Here is a 14780-nt window from a genome sequence, read left to right as displayed (position 1 = left end):
TGTGCATGCCACACCTCCTGCCCAGTCTTGGGAGGGGAAGAACTTCCCCTGTATAAACCCTGGGCTGAGGCAGGGTGAGTCAGACAAGGAGAGTGGAGAAGAGAAGCAGCATAGGAAACAGCAGAGTTACAAGGAGTCAGGGGCTGGCAGCTACAGAGCTCGCCCTGACTAAGAAGATTCTTTACCGGACCCGGAGTCCGAGGCTGTGGGGACTAACTCCTACCCAGCAGCAGAATCCGTCGGGCAGGGGATTTCAGGTCCTCTGGCCCAGAAGCCTGAAGGCACGGTCACACGCGTGGGACCAGCACCGCCATCGTGGAGCGGAAGTCATTAGAAGGCCCCGAGTCACCGGCCATACGGGTGAGCACCACACGGTACACTCAGGGACGTGGGCTACTTACATCAGCTTCTAGCAAGGTAGCCAGAAGAGTACAGTCAGTTTGGGAGGCCTACAACTACGCCTGGCCAGGGGAGATCCCATCTGCTCAAAGACTGACCAGGCCCCGTTTGCTAGCAAGTACTCCGGGAGGGTCTGTCGTTGTTACCAGTAAAGACCCTGAACTACACCGTACCGTCTGAGTGGTTCCTGCTACCCCCATCATCCACGTCGGCTGCCCTGAGGCCATACCCCTCCCGTTGGGGGTTATACTATCACGCTGCACAATCCTACCACCGGCCTCAGCGGTCTGCCCTGCAGCAGCAGCTTCCTGGCTGCACTCAACGGGTGGCGTAGTCATCAACTATTTACTACTAATAGACTGCCGTCTAGTTTGACTCCCTGGGCACGGACCGGGTCACCGCCACGAGATTACAACCCTCCACGGATCCGGCTCCGGGTAAGCTCCCGCGTGCGCACCGCAGCGCGACACAGGCCCAGGGGCGCGTCAACTTTGGCGTAGTCGGCAGGATTTCGTGCCCGCAACCACCGGGTACTGCGTGCCTGAAAAGCAAAGACTGTTCAAACTTACCAGTGGTGAAGGTTTCCCGCCATCCGGCGCCATCTTCTACCTTCTTCCCGCCATCCGCGAAGTTTTCCCGCCATCCGGCGCCATCTTCGACCTTCTTCCCGCCATCCGTGGAGTTTTCCCGCCATTGGACGCCATCTTGAGGACGCCGCGCGGGAAGAAGAGGGGCGTGGACTCCGAAAGCGCGTGAGAACTGAAGCCCCGCCTCACGTCCGGACGTTGCGTAAGGTCCTGGAAGGAGCCCAGCAGACGCCGACGTCACAGGAGCGCGACGGAAGGTCCTCAACCCTGACGATCCACTGCGGAGCCGCGGCCTACGGAAGAGGATCATCGCAAGGTAGGCCACGGTCCACTAGGGGGGAGGAAGATGTCGGATACGGAGGAGAGCTTCACTGCCTCAACCCCCGCCAGCGCTACCGCTGCTGCAGTTATGCCCTTCACCATGCCCTATATCCCGGGAGCAGCTTGGCTACCCCAGTACTCAGGGGAGTCACATACCCTGCATGACTTTAGAGAAAAGCTGGATAGCCTCTTCCAGGTGTACCCCCTCACAGAAGAGCAAAAAGTGAGCATCCTGGTGGCCCAACTAACCGGGGCAGCCAAAAGGGAAGTAAAATCCTGGCCACCTGGGAGGAAGACTGTCGCAGGGATACTAACCCGGCTGAAGGATACCTTTGATACCCGCACCTCAGCCGAGATTAAGCTTAGATTCTACGGGTGCAAGCAGCGAGCGCATGAGAGTATAAGGGACTATGCACTAAACCTACAAGAGGCCCTGAGGGCCATAAAGCAGACCGACCCTGATGGGGTGGGAAACGAGGACAGGCTGTTGACTGAACAATTTATAGAGGGTTTATATTGCAATGCCCACCGAACCCAGTTGCGGGCAATGGCCTTACAGGATCCCCATCTGGACTTTGCACAGTTCAAGGACAGAGCCATCCGGGTGCTCCGAGAACCGGCACCAGGTGGCGTTGTGACCCACAGACGCCCCACTACCACTTACTACCAGGAGGCGGCGCCCTTGTCAGCAGGGCCTGTGGGAGCTGATGCGCAGGCTTTGGACAATGACCCGGCTCCAGACCTACACCATCAGGTCCAAGAGCTAGCTAAGAGCGTTGCTGCGCTAACCCGAACTGTGCAGTCTTTACAGGTTTCCACCCCAGGGAAGATCCAGCTGGCATCCGGACCGGAGGACATCCCGTGGCGTCGACCAAGGAGGACCCCACCGGCCAGAGGAAGACCCAGTGACCGATACAGTGAGGACGGACGACCCATCTGCCGCCGCTGCAATCAACCCGGACATATGGCAAGGTACTGTTCTTTAAACGGGCACAACCTGGGGTAGAGGGCCAACCCCCAGGAAAAAGATCACCAGGCCCATCGAACTGGCGCGACAGATATGTGGGAGGACGTCCAGTCTTGCCTGTGGTACTGGATGGCATTCCCATGAGTGCCCTACTGGACACCGGGTCACAGGTCACCACCATCCCGTACGTGCTCTTCAAGCAGTACTGGAATGACTCGGATATTACCCGCTACCCCGACGACGACTTGAGTATCATCGCCAGCAATGGTCAGCCCGTGCCACAGATCGGATTTAAAGAGGTGACCATCAAAATTGGTAGAGTCGAACTGGCCGCACAGGGACTGATCATTGTAGATATCGATAAACATGAGTCACCCAAAAATAACTCTAGGAACTAATGTAATTGAAAATTGTCTTGCAGAGGTGATTTTCCTTTTACAGCAGGTTGCCAAGAATGCCAGCTCCGGCGAGCAGCGGGTGCTCCAGAAAGAGATCCGGGCACTGATGCAACGGCAACAAGTGGAACTCTCCGGCGGTGAGATTGGTAGCGTAAGAATGTGTGACCCTTTTCCTATTGCCATGCCCCCAAAAAGTGAAATGATGATTTGGTGCCGGGCAGCTATTGGTCTGAGAGGTAGAGATTACCAGGCAATGGTAGAACCAGTTTACTCAGACAGTAGGCCCACCATTTTGACAGCACGGGGGGTGGTCAATGTACGCCATGGGAGGGTGCCCATTCGCATAATAAATATCGGGGAGAGGGAAGTGTACCTGCCCCGGTATGCCACGCTAGCCAAATTATATACCACTAATCAAAGTTCTATACAATCTGTGGAACCCTTGCCTCCATCTCACCCGGAGGAAGGTAACGGCTCTAAGAAAGACATGGAGGACTGGTGTCAGCAACTACATTTGGGTACTGACTCCACTCCCTCACATCAGAAACAAGGAGTCTATCGGGTGGTTCAAGAGTATGAGAGAGTGTTTAGTAAACACCCGTTAGACTTCGGGCGAGTCAAGGGGGTAGAACATCGCATCCCCACGGGAGATCATCCTCCCATAAAAGAGAGGTATCGACCCGTACCCCCTGCACATTACCAACACGCCAAGGGGATGCTTAGAGATATGAAGGAGGCTGGGGTAATCCGGGATAGTTGTAGCCCCTGGGCAGCCCCATTAGTTTTAGTCAAAAAGAAAGACAACACCATGAGGATGTGTGTAGATTACCGGAAAATCAACCGTATCACACACAAGGATGCGTACCCCTTACCAAGGATAGAGGAGTCATTGGCTGCTTTAAGATCTGCTAACTTCTTCTCTACCTTGGATCTCACTAGCGGGTACTGGCAGGTTCCTGTAGCAGAGGCGGACCGGGAGAAGACCGCATTCACCACCCCGATGGGACTTAGCGAGTTCACCTGCATGCCGTTCGGACTCTGCAACGCACCAGGAACCTTCCAACGCCTAATGGAGTGTTGTCTGGGCCACAGAAACTTCGAGACGGTCCTGTTGTACCTGGACGATGTCATCGTATATTCCAAGACGTATGAGGACCACCTGAAACACCTGGCGGAAGTGTTCGAGGCTCTGGCGAGTTACGGCCTAAAGGTGAAACCCTCCAAGTGTCACCTCCTGAAACCAAAGGTGCAGTACCTGGGACACGTGGTGAGCGCTGACGGAGTGGCTCCCGACCCCGATAAGATCACCGCAATTAAGGGATGGCCAAGCCCCTCCAGCGTAAAAGAAGTGCGGCAGTTCCTCGGGTTGGTAGGCTACTACCGAAGGTTTATTCCCGGTTTCACCAAAAAGGCAGCACCTATGCAGGACCTCCTGATAGGCCAGTCCCGGAAGGCCAAGAACCAGAAGCCGCCCTTCAAATGGGAAGAGCTGGAAGAAGAGTCCTTCCGCCAGCTGAAGATGGCCCTCACGGGGGACGAAATCCTGGCGTACCCGGATTATAGCCAGCCCTTTATCCTCTACACCGACGCCAGTAACATCGGGCTAGGAGCCGTACTGTCAAAGATCCAGCAGGGGAAGGAACGAGTAATCGCCTACGCCAGCCGAAAACTGCGACCCACCGAAAGGAACCCCGAGAATTACAGCTCATTTAAGTTAGAGTTCCTGGCCGTAGTATGGGCAATCACTGAGCGCTTTAAGCATTACCTCGCTTCTTCCCGGTTCACCGTGTACACGGATAACAACCCGCTGACACACCTGGACACGGCAAGACTCGGTGCCCTGGAGCAGAGGTGGATGGCCCGTCTGTCCAACTACGAGTTCACAATTAAATACCGGGCAGGACGCTCCAATACCAACGCGGACGCCCTGTCCAGGATGCCCAACCTGCCGGACGGAGGAGAAGATCCGGAGGGACTGGAAGAAGTTGAACTCCCTGCGTTCCACCGTCATGGGACTATTCAGTATTCCCACCGGGTAAGGAGTAAGCAGGCTGCTACGTTGAACCCCTTACCCCACTACAACTGGGCGGAAACGCAAGACAGCGACCCTGCCGTCCGACTGGTGAAGGAGATGCTGACTCGGCCGGAGGCTCGCCTTGAACCAGACGCTCCGGAGGAAGCCAAACAACTATGGGCAGAGAAGAGTCGACTGTTCCTTTACAAAGGGAAGTTGTGCCGCAGAATGGTTAACTCCCGGACGCATGAATTACTCTGGCAAGTAGTGGTGCCACGAAGAGACGCAGCCATGGTGATGGAGGCATACCACGACGGAGCTGGACACTTTGGGTGGAAAAAGCTGGAGTTCCTGCTGCGCGAGCGGTTCCACTGGGTAGGCATGAGGGGAACCATCGAGAAGTGGTGCAGAGATTGTGGCCCGTGCAACCTGAGAAGGAAGGACCGAGCCAGCCAGAAGACTCCCCTGCAGTCCATCGTCACCCGGCAACCGTTGGAACTGGTAGCCTTGGATCATGTAAAACTGACCCCAAGCAGAAGTGGCTACGTCTACGCGTTAACCATCGTGGATCATTACTCCCGGTTCTTGGTTGTCGTCCCCGTCAAGGACTTAACGGCTCAAACAGCAGCTAGAGCCTTCCAGCAGCACTTCTGCCGTCCACACGGGTACCCGGACCAAGTGCTGACGGACCAGGGACCTGCCTTTGAAGCGGAGGTCTTTCAGGAATTCTGCAATCTGTATGGCTGCCGGAAGATAAGGACGACACCCTACCATCCGCAGACCAATGGACTTTGTGAAAAAATGAACCAGGTGGTAATGGATCTTCTAAAAACGTTGCCCCTGGAAGAACGCAGTCTGTGGCCTGAAAAGTTGCCCGATCTGGTGGACCTATACAACCACATCCCGGTAGGTTCCACCAACTGTACCCCGGCTTACCTAATGAGGGCAAGACCTGGTAAGTTACCTGTTGACCTGGAAATGGGAGTCCTGACCCCCGAGGACACTTCACCAGAAACAGACTGGGACACAGAGAGGCAGCAGCAGTACCGGAGAGTACAGGAGAGCGTGGAGCGAAGTCTCTGTCAGGCTAGGGAAAGACAAGAAAAAACTTACAACCAGTATGCTCCCGCTGTTCCCCTGGTACCCGGAGAGCAGGTCTTGAAGAGGAAGAGACGGCTCCACAAGTTGGACGACCAGTGGGAGAAGGACCCGTACACCGTACTGCCCTCAAGCCACGAGAACCCGAAGGTCTGTACCATCAGTAAAGACGGAGGGGAAACCACAGCCATTGTATCCCGGGACCACCTGAAGAAGTGTCCCGAACAACTGAGGAACCCTGAAGAGGAACAAGAAGACCATCGACCCGTGGAAGAAAGGGAAGATATGGTTAGTACCGTGCTCGGGGACTTTCCTCAGTCTTGGACTCAAGTCAATGGTGCAGTTGTGGTACCCGTACTCGCCTTCCTCCAACCATCATCCCAAGAACCTACGGAGCAACGGGTAGAGCTGGAAGAACAGCCGGTCCAGGAGGCAGAAGACTCCACACAAGCAGAACAGGAGAATCAACCCTCTGCTTATAGTGAGCCTGCCGTACCCCTAGTGAGACAAAGAGCCGGAAGACAGCTGCCCAGTTTACCCTTGACAGCTCCTACACCCTGTAGTTCAGGGCCAGACAGTCAGCTCCGTAGGTCCACTCGGGCCACTAGAGGCCAGTTACCCGCACGCTGGAGAATTTAAAGTGTATAAATTGTTTTATCTATGTTTTTCTGTGTCTTGTTGCTTGTGTATAATTTTGTGTTTCTAGTTATTTTTAGGAAACCTTGGTGGATTTACCGGGAATCCTTGTATATAGTTGGAGCGTAACCCAGGATGGACTAGAGACTGTTAAGGACTCGGGGTAGGACAGACCCCTACCTGGTTACGTCTCCCTGTGTTGGTGAAATGGACACCTTTGCTTTTCTTCAAAGACTGCATCCGGTTGCGGACACGCCGTAACCATCTTATGTGTTTTTCTTATAGTATTGTTATTGTTATACTTTGTTATGTTTTTCTAAATGTGTTTAGTCCCGGAGTACTAAATTTCACTAGGGGGGAATGTGACACCCCAGGGGTCTGGTTGCCACAGTGATAGAGATATTATGTCTGAGAGCAGGTGGGAGGTCCTTTGGTCAGGGATCCTGTGCATGCCACACCTCCTGCCCAGTCTTGGGAGGGGAAGAACTTCCCCTGTATAAACCCGGGGCTGAGGCAGGGTGAGTCAGACAAGGAGAGTGGAGAAGAGAAGCAGCATAGGAAACAGCAGAGTTACAAGGAGTCAGGGGCTGGCAGCTACAGAGCTCGCCCTGACTAAGAAGATTCTTTACCGGACCCGGAGTCCGAGGCTGTGGGGACTAACTCCTACCCAGCAGCAGAATCCGTCGGGCAGGGGATTTCAGGTCCTCTGGCCCAGAAGCCTGAAGGCACGGTCACACGCGTGGGACCAGCACCGCCATCGTGGAGCGGAAGTCATTAGAAGGCCCCGAGTCACCGGCCATACGGGTGAGCACCACACGGTACACTCAGGGACGTGGGCTACTTACATCAGCTTCTAGCAAGGTAGCCAGAAGAGTACAGTCAGTTTGGGAGGCCTACAACTACGCCTGGCCAGGGGAGATCCCATCTGCTCAAAGACTGACCAGGCCCCGTTTGCTAGCAAGTACTCCGGGAGGGTCTGTCGTTGTTACCAGTAAAGACCCTGAACTACACCGTACCGTCTGAGTGGTTCCTGCTACCCCCATCATCCACGTCGGCTGCCCTGAGGCCATACCCCTCCCGTTGGGGGTTATACTATCACGCTGCACAATCCTACCACCGGCCTCAGCGGTCTGCCCTGCAGCAGCAGCTTCCTGGCTGCACTCAACGGGTGGCGTAGTCATCAACTATTTACTACTAATAGACTGCCGTCTAGTTTGACTCCCTGGGCACGGACCGGGTCACCGCCACGAGATTACAACCCTCCACGGATCCGGCTCCGGGTAAGCTCCCGCGTGCGCACCGCAGCGCGACACAGGCCCAGGGGCGCGTCATTTCTATTATACTTTTCCTCTGATTGTTCCACTCCTGGTTTTAGCTTACAAATACTGAGGTGAAATACTGAATGTGTGAATGTGGCCTTAGGTTAATTTAACCTGCTGAGTTGTATCTATAGCTAAAGCTGGCATTGAACATGGTCACCATAATATATCCCCTGCCTAATGTCCCTACGTGTTTCGCCTACCCTGTAATAGGTGGGCGCATCAGGAGAATGTATTCGCTTTTATCAACAACTGCCTGCTTCCAAAATGACGCGTTCATCGTCCCACCAATCAGATTCACACGGGAGCGGTCACATGTACCTGTGTGTGTGTTATAGACCTGTCAGTCATGGAACATGGCGGAGAAGTCACCTGCCTCAGACTGGGGTCATCTGAGACTCATGGTCTCGGGCTGGGTTTCCATAGTGCGTATGTTTTGTGCAATGCAGTGGTGCTTGTTCAGACATCAGTATTTTCTATGTACAAAAAAAAATGGACTGATTATTCTGATCAGTTTGGTCTGAGTGTCATCAGTTTTTCTTGTATGTGGAGAAAAAAAAGTTCTCCACCCTCTCCTTTCTGACAGTCTGTGAAAATCGGACTGCACTCGGATGACATCAGTATGTGGTCTGATTATTATTATTATTTTTTCACTGATCTATAGACTTGCATTGCCACTTTTGATCCAGCGCTCAGATCAAATTTGGACATGTCTACGATTTTTTCCACAGTCCACTCAGTCCGAGAGAAAAAAACGGACATGTGAACAGCCCCATAGAATATCATGGGTACAAGTGCTATCAGTGAAAGAAAGATGGCTTTCGTACGAGACAAACTGACATGTAAATGAGCCCAAAGATATACATGGCCGCAGGAACGCAGCCAGTGTCCGCTATATGCTGCTGGTGGTTTGGGCAGCATGAATCTCCAGTCAGGTTTCCTTTTAGTACAATCCAATGGGATCTTCTACTTGCAGGAGTATGTAGTGACAAGTCACTCAATTTTGATTTTACATGGTATAGGATAACACTGCCATATTTAAAGACATTAATATGAGATGCAGAGATTCTAATACTTTTATTCTTTGAGCAAGAGCAATTTTTTTTACATTTTCTAGAAACAAGACCATTTATCTCAATGATGTGCTTAACTGATATAAATGTAACACTTCTCATTCCTGAAATACCATCATGGTATGGCAACATGCAGATGTCCGCTCTGTGTTGTGGGGACAATTTCCTCATTGGGAAAGAGCATTGGGTTAAGATTAAAACTGATGGTTAGTGGAAAACAAACTGCTTCACTCTGCTAAAAATCGAAAGCTTGGAGAACGCTCTTAGGCTGTGTGCCCACGATGCGTTTTTTAAGTGTTTCCACAGCGGCAACTCCGCCGTGGAAATGCTTAAAAAACGCTTGGTAGAAGGCCTGCCATGTTCCCCAATGATGATCCGCATGTGCTGTGCACATGCTGCGGAAATCTCCGCTGCGGATGATCATTGCAGAAAAATCTGCAGCACTAACATTAATTTTGTGTAATCACAGCGTTTTCGCCGCCATTGAATCGCATAATATCCTCATGACTACATGTGCACATGCGGATATTAAGTGATTCAATGTGCAGATGGTATCCGGGTCTGGAGAAGAGGAGACTCTCCTCCAGACCCAGGTACCATAGTACGGCTATGTGCCCACGTTGCGGACCTGAAGCATATTTTTTACGCTTCTCCCTGGCGGGAAAATCGCATGCGGATATTACATGCGGTTTTCCCGCCAGGTAGAAGCGTTTGTGAGGCGTCTTTGCATGCATTTCCGCATGCGGGTTATCAAGCACTTCTCCAAGCATCACTTGGAAAAGTGCTTGACAACTTGTTCAGAATGGTAAAAAATAAAAAAATAAACTTTATACTCACCTTCTGATGCATTCTCTGCCCCATCCGGAGGCTTGAGCGGCTCACGCTGTTGTGTGCAGGACCTGCGGTGACGTCATTGAGTCATGTGGTGGGTCACATGACTCAATGACGTGGCAGGTCCTTCAGACAACAGTGCGACGGAGGGAAGACAGAAGTATAAACTTTATTTTATTCTTTTTTTTACAGGTTCTTTGGTACCCAGGTCTGGATGAGAGTCTCCACATTGATTCCGCTGCGCTTCCGCAAAATTAATGAACATGCTGCAGATTTTTGACCGCAGCATATACGCTGCGGAAAAATCCGCAGCATGGGCATTGACATTGCGGAATGCCATTGGGGACCATGGGGTGCGGATATACATGCGTTTTTCAAGCGTTTACGCTGCGGAAATTCCGCAGCATATACGCTTGAAAAACGCTACGTGGGCACACAGCCTACCTGTAAAAAAAAAAAAAATTTAAATAAAAAATAAACATTATACTCACCTTCTGATGGCCTGCGGTCTTCTCTCCGGTACGTCCTGGCTCCCTGGCGGCTCGCGATGGTGTAAAAGGACCTTCCATGGCGTCACTTAGTAATGTGACGTATCACGTGACCGCTGACGTCGGCGGTCGGGTGACTTGTCACATGACTAAATGATGTCATGGAAGGTCCTTTTACACCACCATGAGCCGCCCAAGAAATCGGACGCACCGGAGAAGGAGACCGGGGGCCATCGTAAGGCGAGTATAATGTTTTATTTTTTTATTTTTTACCATTTTAACTATTAACTTGGTCACACTATATTAATCCATGCCTGTTGCATGATAAGCTCAGGATATGAAAGAAGCAGATTTCTCTAAGATGTATTACAAAGTTTCTTCTCATGAGTACTACTGATATATGGAAAAGAGAAAAAAAATGACTTTCTCTTTAACGTCTGAAGCAGTTATCTGACAGGCACTGCCTGCAGAAGCCAGCAGGGGAAATCGTATGGAATACATAGGACTATTACAGTACTTCAAACTGGCCATTTAGTGGGAAATATAATGTATGGTTTATTCAACCATTGAGCAAATTCTGTTATTTCGCCAACTTTTAGCTGTTACCAGCCACCTGGGCCATCAGCCGATCTCCGAGGAAAACACAAGAATCTGGTGTTTGCGTTCAACTTCCACTGAATATCATGGAAAAGATAAAGGTCAGGTGGAATCAGAACAACCCAACACCCATTTGATGTTCGGCCGATTTTTTAACCCATTCACCACCTTGGGTTTTTGCGTTTTTTGTTTTTTGCTGCCCTTTTTTCCCAGAGTCATAACTTTTTTATTTTTCCGTCAATATGGCCATGTGAGGGCTTGTTTTTTGTGGGACAAGTTGTACTTTTGAACAACACCATTCATTTTACCATATATTGTACTGGAAAACGTGAAAAAAAAAATTCCAAGTGCAGTGAAATTGCAAAAAAAGTGCAACTCCACAATTATTATTTTTTTTTTTTTACCATGTTCACTAAATGCTAAAACTAACCTCCCATTATGATTCTCCAGGTCATTAGGAGTGCATAGATGCCAAACATTGTATAGGTTCTTGTTTATTTATGTCGTGAAAAAAAATTCAAAGTTTGTAGCCCGCACCAAGAAGGGGGAGGCGACCTATGACGTATATAGAAGTCATAGGTTTTAAAGGGGTTAATGTGTGTAGGAGGTTTTCTAGGGAACTACATGAGACCGGATACGATCATTCTGTAAACATAAACATAAAATAGCCATATATAGTGTTTATGCACTTTGTCTTCTCCAGTTGTCGTTCACGTTATATCTGCTATTTATGGTCCATACTGCACTTCATTCTAAAAGAAAAGAAAAAAATTGTGATATACCGTATTTTTCAGACCATAAGACGCACCTAGGTTTTAGAAGAGGAAAATAGAAAAAAAAAACAGAAGCAAAAAATTTGGTCATGATGCACTGTTATGGGGGAGGGAGTCTGCTGCTGACACTGTTGTAGGGGTAATGTCCCCCAATTCTGTTAATGTACTCCCCCTTCCTGTTATACGTGGCCCTCATCCCCATCCTGGTATGCATGGCGGCCCTCATCCCCATCCTGGTATGCATGGCACCTCCATCCCTATCACACTGCAAACGTAAAAATAAAGGATTCTACTCACCTTCCTTCCCTCTGCTCCAGCGCTGCGCCCTGTTCTGCTGCCAGCAGCTGATCTCACCGTGTGAGCCGCGCATGACGTCACTGCATGCGTCCTCACACAGTGAGATGAGCTGCCGGAATAGTGACTAATCTCCACACCGGGACTATGGGGGTGGAGAGTAGTGACTAATAATAAAAAATAATAATAATAATTTTTTATTTATATAGCAACAACATATTCCACAGCGCTTTACAATTCAGACAATTTACAGACCTTATCGGCACTGTCACATTGGGGCTCACAATCTACATCCTTTATCAGTATGTCTTTGGAGTGTGGGAGGAAACCCATGCAAACACAGGGAGAACATACAAACTCCTTGCAGATGTTGTCCTTGGTGGGATTTGAACCTATCATTCTCCTTTAATAGCGGGAGTGGGGAGTAGTGAAAATTCATGCTCTTTAATAGCGTTCACACATGATAGCTGAGCCGCTGCGGCCGCTGCTGACTCTGTGTTCCCGCCATTAAGGAGAATGAATATTCAGTGCTCCACACGCCCATGAGCGTGGGGAGAAGTGAATATCCATTTTCTTTAGCAGCCTGCACAGTGTGGGCTGCAGCAGGCAGCTCCTGCCTCCTGTTCTCCGCTCCTCTGCCGCTCCCACAACAACCCCCACCATCCACAGCAACCGTACTGCAATACTACAATCGGACTATAAGACGCACCCCCCCACACTTTCTTCCAAAACTTTAGAGGAAATAAGTGCGTCTTATACTCGAAAAATACGATATATACACTACTCAAAAAAAATAACGGGAACGTGTGGGTGTGTCCTCCCTACAACGCCTGGGCATTCTGATGAGGCGGCAGATGTTCTCCTGAGGGATCTCTTCCCAGACCCGAATTAACGCATCAGTCTACTTCTGGACAGTCTGTGGTGCAACATGGCGTTGGTGGATAGAACGAGACATGATGGCTCAGATGTGCTCAATTGGATTTAGGTCTGGGGAATGGGCAGGCCAGTCCAAAGCATCAATGCCTTAATCATGCAGGAACTGCTGACACACTTCAGCCACATGAGGCCTAGCATTGTCATGCATCAGAAGGAACCCAGGGCCCACTGAACCTGCATATGTTCTCACAATGGGTCTGAGGATCTCATCCCGGTACCTAATGGCAGTAAGGGTACCTCTGGCTAGCAGACCAAAGTCAGCGCAGCCGTCTACCAGGAAATTTTAGAGCACTTCATGCTTCCCTCTACCGACAACTTTTTGGAGATGGAAATTTCATTCTCCAGAAGGACTTGGCACCTGTCTGTTATGATCTGCTACAAGCACTAAGGAAAGACAGGAGATCTGTCCCTACAATCGAACTAAACTGGATCCCTACGATGTAATGGGGAACCTAATCCTGCGATCAGACCCGCTAAAGTCCTCGGCTTGTCTGTACGAAGACCTATAGATGCAAGGGAGGAATCCCTACAAGAACTAGGGACTGGGATAAAGTTGGACACCTCCTAGCAGAAATTGTAGCAGTCAAAGACAAACACACAACAAAGAACATAGAGGTCCGAAGACCTAGCAAAACTAACAGAGAACGGTAACAGAGCACCAAGCTAGCTCAAGAGTAGTAAATACAATGAAGTCCAGCAAGGCCAGGAGGGCGGAGCCGGATTAAATAGGCAAAAATGGTCATGTGACCAGCAAACAAAAAAAAAAACTAACAGGAGAGTTCTAACAGTACCCCCTCTTCTAAGCGGATCCTCCGGATCCCCTAGGACCGGGCTTATCAGAAAACCTCCTGTGAAATGCTCTGACAAGTCTGGAAGCAGAAACATCATCCGCCCTCACCCATGAGTTATCCTCGGGTCCGAAACCCATCCAAGCGACGAGATACTGCAAACTCCCTCTATACCGTCTAGAATTTAGGATGCGGGAAATTTCATATTCCCCGTCCTCCACCACCGGAGGAACAGTGGCAGAGGCGTCACCAACCGACACATCAGCTTTTTTCAACAGAGAAACATGAAACACCGGATTAATCTTCCAGGAGGTAGGAACCTCCAACCTAACAGCAGATTGGTTAACTATCTGAAGCACCTTAAAGGGCCCTACAAACTTGGGACCCAATTTTTTCGAAGGAATCCTCAATCGCAGATTCTTAGAGGACAACCAAACCATGTCACCAATAGCAAACGAAACCTCTTGCCGTTTCCTATCAAAGTACCTCTTAGATTTTTTGTTAGCCTCCTGAAGATTATCACGCACATCCGTCCAAACTCTCTCCAAATCACCGCAAAAACTCTCCTCCTCCGGCACAGCCGATACCAATTTGGAGAATGACCCAAAAGACGGATGTCTCCCAGTACAACAAAAAAAGGCGAACACCCAGCAGAAGAGGATGTATGGTTGTTAAGAGCAAATTCAGCAAGTGGCAGAAACTCAGACCACCCCTCTTGATTGTCTGCCACAAAGCAACGCAAGAACTGCTCAACATCCTGGTTCTTTCTTTCTGTCTGGCCATTAGACTCAGGATGATATCCGGATGAAAACGACAAATGAACTCCCAACCTGTCACAAAAGGCACGCCAAAAACAAACCACGAACTGAGGTCCCCTATCAGAAACAATGTCAGTAGGAACGCCATGTAGTCTGACAATTTCCTTGACAAAGGCCTTAGCGAGTGTCTTAGCGCAAGGCAGTTTGATGAAGGGAACCAAGTGACACATCTTGCTAAAACGGTCCACGACCACCCAGATGACCGTGAAACCTTCAGAGGGGGGAAGGTCAGTAATAAAGTCCATAGCCAGATGTGTCCAAGGTGCACTAGGAACCTCCAGAGGGCAAAGCAACCCCGCAGCAGGAGCATGCGAAGACTTAGATCTAGCACACACAGTACATTGACGCACCCACTTAATGACTTCCTTCTGCCATCCAGGCCACCAAAAACTGCGACCCACAAGTCTCTTGGTCTGGATGACCTGCCAACCGAGACTCATGAC

At 50.3% G+C, this 14780-nt stretch overlaps 1 protein-coding gene across 1 annotated transcript in view; it reads right to left on the bottom strand.

The window, feature by feature from the left end:
* Positions 1-11207: 11207 nt before the first annotated feature.
* SPMIP2 (sperm microtubule inner protein 2) overlaps positions 11208-14780 on the bottom strand; it is a 52857-nt gene continuing 49284 nt past the window's right edge. The window contains exon 5 of the mRNA XM_073656477.1: positions 11208-11480. The gene's annotated coding sequence lies outside the window, so the exon portion shown is untranslated. The remainder of the gene's footprint in view (positions 11481-14780) is intronic.

This window comes from Phyllobates terribilis, unplaced genomic scaffold, assembly GCF_046119375.1.
Source record: "Phyllobates terribilis strain yellow unplaced genomic scaffold, ASM4611937v1 Scaffold_1__5_contigs__length_1240528914, whole genome shotgun sequence".
NCBI lineage: Eukaryota > Metazoa > Chordata > Amphibia > Anura > Dendrobatidae > Phyllobates > Phyllobates terribilis.
The sequence above is the reverse complement of the archived record's forward strand: the minus strand, read 5'-3'. Positions and strand labels throughout refer to the sequence as shown.